General features: G+C 48.8%; 1 protein-coding gene across 5 annotated transcripts in view; it reads left to right on the top strand.

The window, feature by feature from the left end:
* The first annotated feature begins 10061 nt into the window (after nt 1-10061).
* Nucleotides 10062-10279, top strand: part of LOC128826982 (kallikrein-14-like) — a 13680-nt gene continuing 13462 nt past the window's right edge. For all 5 annotated transcript variants that reach the window (XM_054010601.1, XM_054010602.1, XM_054010603.1 and 2 more), the window contains exon 1: nt 10062-10279. This exon is cut by the window's right edge. The gene's annotated coding sequence lies outside the window, so the exon portion shown is untranslated.

Here is a 10279-nt window from a genome sequence, read left to right as displayed (position 1 = left end):
CCGTCCAGAGACACCCCCGCACAGACCCCCGTGCCCAGCGCTCCCCCGTCCAGAGACACCCCTGCATGGACCCCCGTGCCCAGCGCTCCCCCGTCCAGAGACACCCCTGCATGGACCCCCGTGCCCAGCGCTCCCCCATCCAGAGACACCCCCGCACAGACCCCCGTGCCCGGCGCTCCCCCGTCCAGAGACACCCCCGCACAGACCCCCATACCCAGCGCTCCCCCGTCCAGAGACACCCCTGCATGGACCCCCGTGCCCAGCGCTCCCCCGTCCAGAGACACCCCCGCACAGACCCCCATACCCAGCGCTCCCCCGTCCAGAGACACCCCTGCACAGACCCCTGTGCCCAGTGGCCCCTCCCTGACCAAAGATCCCTCCACAGAGCAGGGCCAGGAGCAGAGCCCCTGAGCATGGGCCAGGAGCGGGGACCCAGGCGCGGGGCCATAGGTCGACCAGACAGCAAATGTGAAAAAACGGGACGAGGGGTGGGGGGTAATAGAAGCCTATATAAGAAAAAGACCCAAAAATCGGGACTGTCCCTATAAAATCGGGACATCTGGTCACTCTACAGGGCCAGGAGCGGGGACCCGGGCAGGGGGGGAATTGAATTATTAATTTCATTGCACTCACTGCGAAAAAGGGGGAGGGGCATGGAAAAATTCAGACTTTTTCTCTTGGGTCTCCGCCAGGGGCTCCAGAACAGGGCGGGGTCAGGGGACCATGGCCCCATCACTTTTAAATGTGGGAGGGCTTTCTCCTACTTTTTACCAGCCATAAGGGTGAGCGACGGGGGGAGGGGGCTGAGAGGAGAGAGAGAAGGGGCAGGGCGGGGGCAGGGCCTCGGGGAGAAGGGGAGGGGCGAGTGTGGGGAAGGGGCAGGGCCTTGTGGAGAAGGGGGGGTGAGGGCGGGAGAAGGGGCGGGAAGGGGCCTTGGGAAGAAGGGGTGGAGTGGGGGTCTTTGCGCTGCGTACAACATTCACTCCATGGGAAAACAACTGGCTCCCCAGAGCCACATTCACTCCCTGTAGCCGCTGTACATTTCTCATGAAAGGAGGCTGGAAGAATTTTGCTTGTTTCAGCCAGCAAAGCAAAGGCTCCCACCCTGTGAACACACATAGCAGGGTGAAGGGCAATTTAAGCTACCGGATGATGCTGGCACAAGAACTGGACAGATTTAAGAGCACGCTTGTATGACGAGATTGCTTGTGATGGTGGGGGGTAGGGTGCACTTGTGGTTTAGCTCTCATATTCCTAACACTCATGCTTCAGGGCTTCCGATGGTCCATCAGCAGGGGTCAGGAAGGGATTTTGTGCCCCAACATAGTTTTTGTTTTTTTTTAATCTTCTTCTGAAGCATGAGGGGTGGCTACGTCTGGAGACGTGACGCTGGGAAGAAGCCAGTGCTCTGATCTCTCTCAGGCACTTGGCTGGCTGGTTACTGTTCCCATGCTTAGGGTCTAGCTGCTCATCAGATGTGAGGCAAGTGAGGATTTTTCCTCCAGGTCAGATTGGCAGGGACCTTCGGGTTTTTTTCTCCTTCCTCTGCGGCGTGTGGGTGTGGATTATTGGGGCGTATCGCGTTCCCCTGCGGCACCTCGGTTCCTCCTAGTCTCCTCCTGTGGCGTAGCACAGCCTAGCCTCCTGGTCTCACTTCAGTGGGCGAGTTTAGTGGGGGGGTGCTGGGGGGGCTGGGGGGGGACTGTGCTCCCCAGAGTTAGACCATCTGGTGATCCCTCTTAAACTCCGTGAATCCCGTGGGGGAAACAAGCCCAAGCGACAGCTGGCCACTGCTGCTTTGTTAGGTTCCGGTGGTGCTTGCAGCAGAACATGGTGAGCATCACCAGAACTCTCACAGGCTATTTAAAGGAACGTCGTCCAATTTCTATAAACTGGGATTTTCTTTCAAAAAAACCAACGAACCGAAGTTTTTCAAACACCGCTCTCCAAAAACGGTTCCCGTTTGAACCCACAAAACGGAAACTCTTGTCAAAATGTTGGGAGAGGCGGAGGATTACAAGATTCCTTTTCCATTTTTCCTACTAGCCATGCCATGGTTCCCTTCTGGATTTGCACCCAGAAGCGGCCGTGTAAATTGGATACATCCCTGTGTTGCTAACAGAAAACTGGCATTACCCCGGGAGGCTTGGAAATGTGCTGTGGTGAGAAAACGAGGCTGGAAAAAGATGAATTAGCAAATAAATTGTTTTCTGTGCTAATTATGCCCTCTAATCATCCCCGCCAGAACATTCATTCGTTGTAGGTGGCTGTGGCTGGAAAGATGCAGCTCTCTGCAAGGTTGAGTGGAAGGACTTTTTTGGAAGGTTTATTGGCACATCTGTGTGTTATTCAGAGATACCATTTCTGTGGCTCTGGGAGTGCCGCTGAACCCTGGACATCCATTCTCTGTCCAACACAATTCAACAGCCTGATCAATCTGGAGGCAAATATAAAATTGTCACTGGTAAAATTTGCAGATGACATGAACACCAGTGGATTTCGCAGATCGCTGGCAATACCGAAAAATCAGGGAAAAAATCGTTATGGGTGAAACTGAAATGGAAAATTCTGGAAATTTCCGGCAAATCCAAAAGTGAGGGGAAATATTATTTGGCATCAAACCAAAAATGAAAAATTGGGACATTTTTAGCAAATCCAAAATTTGTGGGAAAAACCAATCATTTTGGGTGAAACTGAAAACTTTTGAAATTTTCTGCAAATGAAAAAAGCAGGAAAAAATGTTGCAGGTCAAGCAAAGTGTTTCATTTTGACCCTTTTAAATGACTCTCGATTGGTTTGGGTTTTTTAATAAACTGAAGGACATTTTGAAATGAGAAGTTGTTTCAACCAAAACAATTTAAAGCTTTTGTTTGAAAAATGTCCAAAGGAAACATTTTGATTCTTCACAATTTTTTCTTTCTTTTTTTTTTTTTTTTTGGCTTTCTATTGAAACAATTCAGTGAACCAACATGAATCCAACCTACATCTCAGAGTTGCTGAATCGATATTTTTTGCCAAAACAAGTTTTGGCTGAAAAATTTCAACCAGCTCTAAAAATGATAAAGGCGGGGTCAGTTCTATACCTCTGTGGATCGCAGGGTAAACTGGGCATAATCAAAGGGGATTTAATAGAGACATACACAAGGTCATAAGAACAGAGACACATGGGTAGACCAATGGTCCATGTAGCCCAGTATCCTGCCTTCTGACAGTAACTAGTGCCAGGTGCTTCAGAGGGAATGAACAGAACAGGGCAACTACTGATCCATCCCATTGTCCAGTCCCTGAGGCTTAGGGAAACCCAGAGCACAGAGCTGCAACCCTGACCATCTTGGCTAATAGCCATTGATGGACCTATCTCCAGGAACTCATTTAATTCTTTTTTGAACCCAGTTAGACTTTTGTCCTTCACAACATCCCCTGGTGACGAGTTCCACTGGTTGATTGTGCATTGGGTGAAGAAATACCTCCTTACCTTTGTTTTAAACCTGCTGCCTAGTAAATCTAGGAACCAAGGACAACGGTCACACGTACAGGCTGGGATTCTCTGTCCTGGACACTGAAAAGGACTCGGGACACCTGGTGGGAACCAGCCGAGCATGGACTCCTGGTGATTAGGTGCGAAGAGGCTGGGTACAGAGCTGGTCAGACCCACACTGGAATGTTGCGTCCAGTTCTAGCGTCAGCATTTTTAAGACTGTTAAAAAATTGGTGCGGGGGGGTGCAGAGAGGAGCCATGGAAATGATCCAAGGCTGGGGTGGGGGACACCTTACCGTGAAGGACTGGAAGAAGTTAAAGCCAAGCAAAATCCAGTTAGAAAAAAGGCACCATTCTGTAACAGGAAGGGTGATCCCCGCCTCTTCCCCCTGTGTCCCTGCCCCCTGGACCTCCCACCCAGGGCACGCAGAGGGTCCGTGCTGAAGCTCTCCACAGCTGCCCACGTGGCTCATACCATGGTTGGGTTGCGGCCGGAGATAGAGGGCAGACAGAGGCATGGTGCAGAGGCAAAGTCAGGAATCGGAGCCAAGGGTCAGAACTGAGCTACCCAAATTGAGGCAATGCAGGGTCAGGGCTGGGAACAAGCAGGTAAGGAGCTGTCTGCTGACTCTTCCCACCAAGCAGACTAGCTGCACTCACTTGTTAGGTCGCCCGGAGACTGGCCCTGATTCCTGACAGCTGCTCTAACCATTGGACCATCCCCCCTTTCCAGCCAGCTGTTGTCAAAGCCTTGGTCTGGTCTGTTTGTGGCACCCTCACACACTAGATCTAAGCATAAAATCCTCTCTCTGGCTGGTTGCAACATCACACGACTTTATTTTTTAGAATCCAGAACGAAACCACACAAGCCCCAAAAACAGAGTGAGACGAAGCAGGCTGCTCCCAGAGGTGGCGAGGCCCAACTCACCCCCACCTTGCTCTAGGCTGGCTCTTTGCAGACCAATTCAGATTGCAAGCTTCCCTACTGAGCCCCCCAGGAAAACCTCTTGCAAATTAAAACAATCGGTTGTCACGGGAACACAGTTTTCCATACACCACAAGATCTTGCTAAGAGAGCATTAATTTGAGCTTGTTGGGTGTAACCGTGTATCTTGAAATGATACCTTCCCCATGCTTCTTTTCTCGTCCCTCCCAGCCGCGCCCCATCATTATGGGATCTTGGCCAGATCTAAATGTTGGGGGTTTGGGACGGCGGCGTGTGTAGCTGTGCCTGCATTGTGTCACACTCAGCTCACCCAGTCCTCGTGGAACCGGCTGTGGGGAGCTCCACTGGCACACCCATTGCGGCTGCACTGTCACCCCTTTGGCCCGAGTGGCACGCCCAGATTTGGGGCCTGGCACACTTGTGCCCGGCAGAAGGAATTGCTGCCGTGAGTCAGTTCTTGAGGGAATCTGGTTCATTCCCCCAAGACCATCCCCACAGACCTGCTTTCCTGAGCACAGTAGGCCATTCCCTGGCTCGGAAATCCCCACGCCTACCCCTCAAGAGGTCCTATGCCCAAAGAGCTCCATCTCTCGTTTCCTCCCAGGGTCTCCATCGCAGCTCCTGCCTCCCATGCGCACTGGCTGCTGCCGAATCGCCTCGCCCCTGCATTTGCAACCAGAGAGCTCTCTCACCCCACACGGCTCCTAGCATGAGTGCCTGCCCAATGCCAGAGGAAGGGTGGGACGAGCACCCACTCCACACAGGGGTGGCTCCAGGCACCAGTGCAGCAAGCGCGTGCCTGGGGCAGCAAGCCCAGGGGGTGGCCTCTCGGTCACTGTGAGGGCGGCAGTGAGGCCGCCTTTGACGGCATGCCTGCGGCCGGTCCCACAGATTTGGTGGCAATTCGGCGGCGGGTACGCCGAAGGCATGGGACCGGCGGACCTCCCACAGGCATGCCGCTGAATCAGCGTGACCAGCGGACCTCCCGCAGGCGCCCTGCCGAAAGCCGCCTGACTGCCTTGCTTGGGGTGGCAAAAAACATAGAGCCGCCCCTGCCTCCACAGCCTCCTGTTCCCAACCAGTCCTCCACAGGAGCTCAGCCACTGATCTCAGCCAAACCCATAGGTACCCAGGGAGCAGCGACCGGAGAACTCAGCCTCTCACAGGGCATCAGGAGACCTAATGGGCTAGGTATCTCCTGGGGGGGTTGAGACCTAGAGATCAATCTATCTATCCCCATACACCCCCTCTGTCTATCTATCTATCTATCTATCTATCTATCTATCTATCTATCTATCTATCCCCATCCACCCCATCTATCTATCTATCTATCTATCTATCCCCATACACCCACTCTCTCTCTCTCTCTTCCCATACACCCCCCCTCTCTCTATTTATCTATCTATCCCCACACACCCCTCTCTATCTATCTATCTATTCCCATACACCCCCTCTATCTATCTATCTATCTATCTATCTATCCCCATCCACCACCTCTATCTATCCCCATCCACCTCATCTATCTATCTATCCCCATACACCCACTCTCTCTCTATCTATCTATCTATTCCCATACACCCCCTCTATCTATCTATCTATCTATCTATCTATCCCCATCCACCCCATCTATCTATCTATCTATCTATCTATCTATCCCCATCCACCCCCTCTATCTAACCCCACCCACCCCCTCTATCTATCTATCTCTCTATCTATCTATCTATCTATCCCCATCCACCCCCTCTATCTATCTATCTATCTATCTATCTATCTATCTATCTATCTATCCCCATCCATCTTCTCTATCTATCTATCCCCACACACTCCCTCTATCTATCTATCTCTCTATCTATTCCCATCCACCCCCTCTATATATGATCTATCTATCTATCCCCATCCACCCCTCTATCAATCTATCCCCATCCACCCCCTCTATCTATCTATCTATCTATCTATCTATCTATCTATCTATCTATCCCCATCCATCTTCTCTATCTATCTATCCCCACACACTCCCTCTATCTATCTATCTATCTATCTATCTATCTATTCCCATCCACCCCCTCTATATATGATCTATCTATCTATCCCCATCCACCCCTCTATCAATCTATCCCCATCCACCCCCTCTATCTATCTATCTATCTATCTATCTATCTATCTATCTATCTATCTATCCCCATCCACCCCCTCTATCTATCTATCTATCTATCTCTCTCTCTCTCTCTCTCTCTCTCTCGCTCGCTCTCTCGCTCGCTCTCTCTACTGCCAGCTCTAGTGCACTGAGATACATGTCGAGGCACTGAACAGTTAAAGGAAACAAACAAGGCAAAGACCCTGTTAGCTCATCCAGACCCCTCTCCCCAGTGCCCGCTCTAGGCTGGCTCCCAATCACATTCTGTCTTCTCTCTTAGGCTGTTTTAGGGGCCAGATCCCGACCTGTTGTATGGAGTCCCATGGAGCTACGGCTGATAAGCCCCAGCTGGGATCTGGCCCATTGACTCAGCTGGGGGTCTGGCCCCATTCACTCCAGTGGAGCTACAGCCCATTGACCCCAGCTCCCTGGTCCCATTGACTCCACTTCTCTTAACAATAATTATTTATTATTATTACATTTCACGCCATCACTTTATTTATTCATTGCTGCACCAGTGCCTCGACACAATGAAGGATGAGTTCCCCTTTGTAAAGAAAACGGGAGTCCGAACTCTTTGTTTTGTATGCAATACGCACCTGATCACCCCACTCATTTCAGGACAGAATGGCTGAGTGACGTTTGAGTGGTCTTAGGAGTTAAAAGACTATTGGTTAATTAGTTTCCGTTTTTTAAATACTGACCTGCCTTCCCCAGATTCACATTCTGAGCAGTGCGTGGTTTTTTTCCGACCCTTCTTGCTTACAAACTACCATCTGTAGACAGTAATTAGTGAGATTTCAAGGAGGTCTCTGGGGTTCTGTGATTATTTTGTTAAATAACACAAAGGAAAAAATAGTACATTTTTATGGCATAAATGTTTGATGTATGTCATGTTTAGCTGGTGAAGATCAGCACTCACCTGGGACACGCCCAGCTGTTTACGATGCGGAGAGTTTTACGAAGGAGGCTGTGGACAGCTGGCCTCTCTTACGGTTTTCTGAAAAGCTGGCCAGAAACTGGAATTTCTCGTGCATGGGGAATTCCAAACTTTTGAATTTTGTTTTCATTCCAAATTGGAACAAAAACGTGAAATTTCCCCTGAACAAAGAGTCCGAACATTTTGTATTTTGAACCTTCTAAACATTTCACTTTGACAATGACAAATGGTCATTGTGCGAAAGTAAAACATTCTGTTTCTGTGATGTTGAATCATTTCAATTTCATAAAATAAAAGTGTTACGTTCCCATCATGTTGAAACATAAGATAGTAAATGTCGTATATATAATATTAAATACAACATATAAATACAGGTTTCAGAGTAGCAGCCGTGTTAGTCTGTATGCATCCGAAGAAGTGGGCAGTAGCCCACGAAAGCTTATGCTCTAATAAATTTGTTAATCTCTAAGGTGCCACAAGTACTCCTGTTCTTTTAACATATAAATATAACATCATAAAATTAACACTGTATATTACATTTATGGTCACATGTTTTTGTTTTATATGGTATTATATTCCTATTAATATTAACTATCATATAAAAGACTGAATTCAATTGTATGTAATGTTGTTGTAGCTGTATTGGTCCCAGGATATTAGAGAGACAAGGTGGGTGAGGTAATATCTTTTATTGGACCAACTTCTGTTGGGGAGAGAGCCAAGCATTCAACCTACGCAGAGCTCTTCTTCTGGATAAATTCATGGAAATGACACAGTCAAAGCAAAACAGATGAATTACCAAAATGCAACATTTTCACCTTATCAGTACAAAACCAGAACATCAGCATAAGTCGTTTAGACTTTTCCCCATTGAAAATTACGTCAGAAGGGAACCAGTCCCGTGAAACGTCTGGATTTCAATAAAACGCCATTTCCAATGGAAACCGCTCTTCAGAAATGTTCTGCCCGCTCTAAATGTCTGTGTTGTGTGATAGTTACTGCAGCCAGGAAGGATGCGCCTCTGGGCAGAGGTGTGAAACACATGCCATGGTGGATATCTTAACTTTTTATTTCCTTGCTCGTGTGTTAGGTATGCGTAGGCAGCCCTTTAAATAACTTGTGAGCCCTCTAGTGGTACTCACCATGTGGTTTAGAAGCCTCTGCACCTGTAGCTTGGGCAGGCCACTTTGTGTGTATTTAGTGAACAGGCTTATCTGGGGTTGTCTTCCTCTTGTTTTCTTTTGTGAAGCGTGATAGACACACCAACAGCGTGTCATTATTGTGTCTTTGTTCTTTACCCCATCAGCTACGTACGGCATCGTGATTTTGTGTACAATAACAGTAATGATAGACTACAGCTAAGCCTGGAAGGATCAGATTTTTATCAGTAAATGTCAATAAAGCCTCGATTCCCCAAATAAACCGAGAGCTACAAAAACTCACTGCTTTGATAATAACAGCAATGTACAGATCATTAAAATGCGGCTTGAGGACTCATTGGAGTTGAGTTTAAGGCTGGTTCCTTTGTCTAGTTTGGCGTGCACTGGTGAGAACTGGTGTTTTAATGGTTAGAACTCTTTAACGCTTGAAATCCCAACGTCTACTGTTGGTAAATCACTACCGTCTCGTCCCACCCTGCCTTCCCGCAACGGTGAACATTTACCTTGCGCTACAGAATTTAAAAAAAAAACGCTGAAAAAGAAACCTCGATGTCATCCACCAAAATTATACAAAATAAATATCGGATTTCCCAAGCTGAACAACAGGCTAACTCGCAGCAAGGGGTTTTTGTCCAATGGGATGCTGATTTCTCTATGGGCGAAAGAAATAAGACACAATGGTATGTGTGTCTGGGGGGCTCTCTCAGGCCTCCCCTTTAGTGCAGTGCATGGCCCAGAATCAGCACTAAGCAAATAATAATGGGGTGCCAAAGAGAGCCGGTGGCGTGATGGGGGTGGAATGGCTGCTGTTGAAAAAGCACTGTGGTAAACAACTGGTGGTGGATCCTTCTTTCTTTCTTTCTTTCTTCACCCTGGTCTACATTAAAATTAAGATCAACCCAGCTTCATCACTCAGGGATGTAGAAAAATTCACATCCCTGATCCCCATAGTTAAGCCAATTTAACCCCGATGTAGATGGGGCAAAGCCAATGGAAGAATTCCTCCTTCAACCTAGCTACCCCCAGTCGGGGAGGTGGATTACCTGTATCAACAGAAAACACTCTTCTGTTGATCTAGGTAGCGTCTACACTACAGCAGCATGAACCTCCATAGTGTAGACATGGCCTCTTTCTTTCTTTCTTTCGTTCTTTCGTTCTTTCGTTCTTTCTTTCAGCAGTATGTAGGCCTTGCTCAATCTGCGACTCTAGCCAAACTAGAGCAATACTCTCATAAGATTAATTAAAGAGGGGGGAAATAGCCGACACCTCATCATTAGGAGATTAACAATGGCAACAGAGGCGTCACCTCGCCCATAAAGCCGCCCAGCTGCCCCAGGGGGAGGCAGTGATAGGGCGCAGTGCAGTTAAAAGCAGCATCACCCACAGAAGAGGTAGGAGAGCCGTGTGTGGGGACAGGAAAGGAGGCCAGGGTTGGTTCTGCCAGGCTTCCATGCAAGATTTGGGGTGAGTTTGCAGCCGCTCATTGCCTTTGGAGCTGCTCTCCAGGATACGGCCAGACCCACCTGCTGGATTCTCTGCAGGAGGTCGAGAGAGCTCCCGCCCGCGCCGGGACATACAGCTAGGACGCAGCCATCCCTGCTCTCGAGGCGACAGACGAGGG

This window comes from Malaclemys terrapin, chromosome 21 (genome assembly GCF_027887155.1).
Source record: "Malaclemys terrapin pileata isolate rMalTer1 chromosome 21, rMalTer1.hap1, whole genome shotgun sequence".
NCBI lineage: Eukaryota > Metazoa > Chordata > Testudines > Emydidae > Malaclemys > Malaclemys terrapin.
This window is presented reverse-complemented; position numbering and strand designations above follow the sequence as displayed.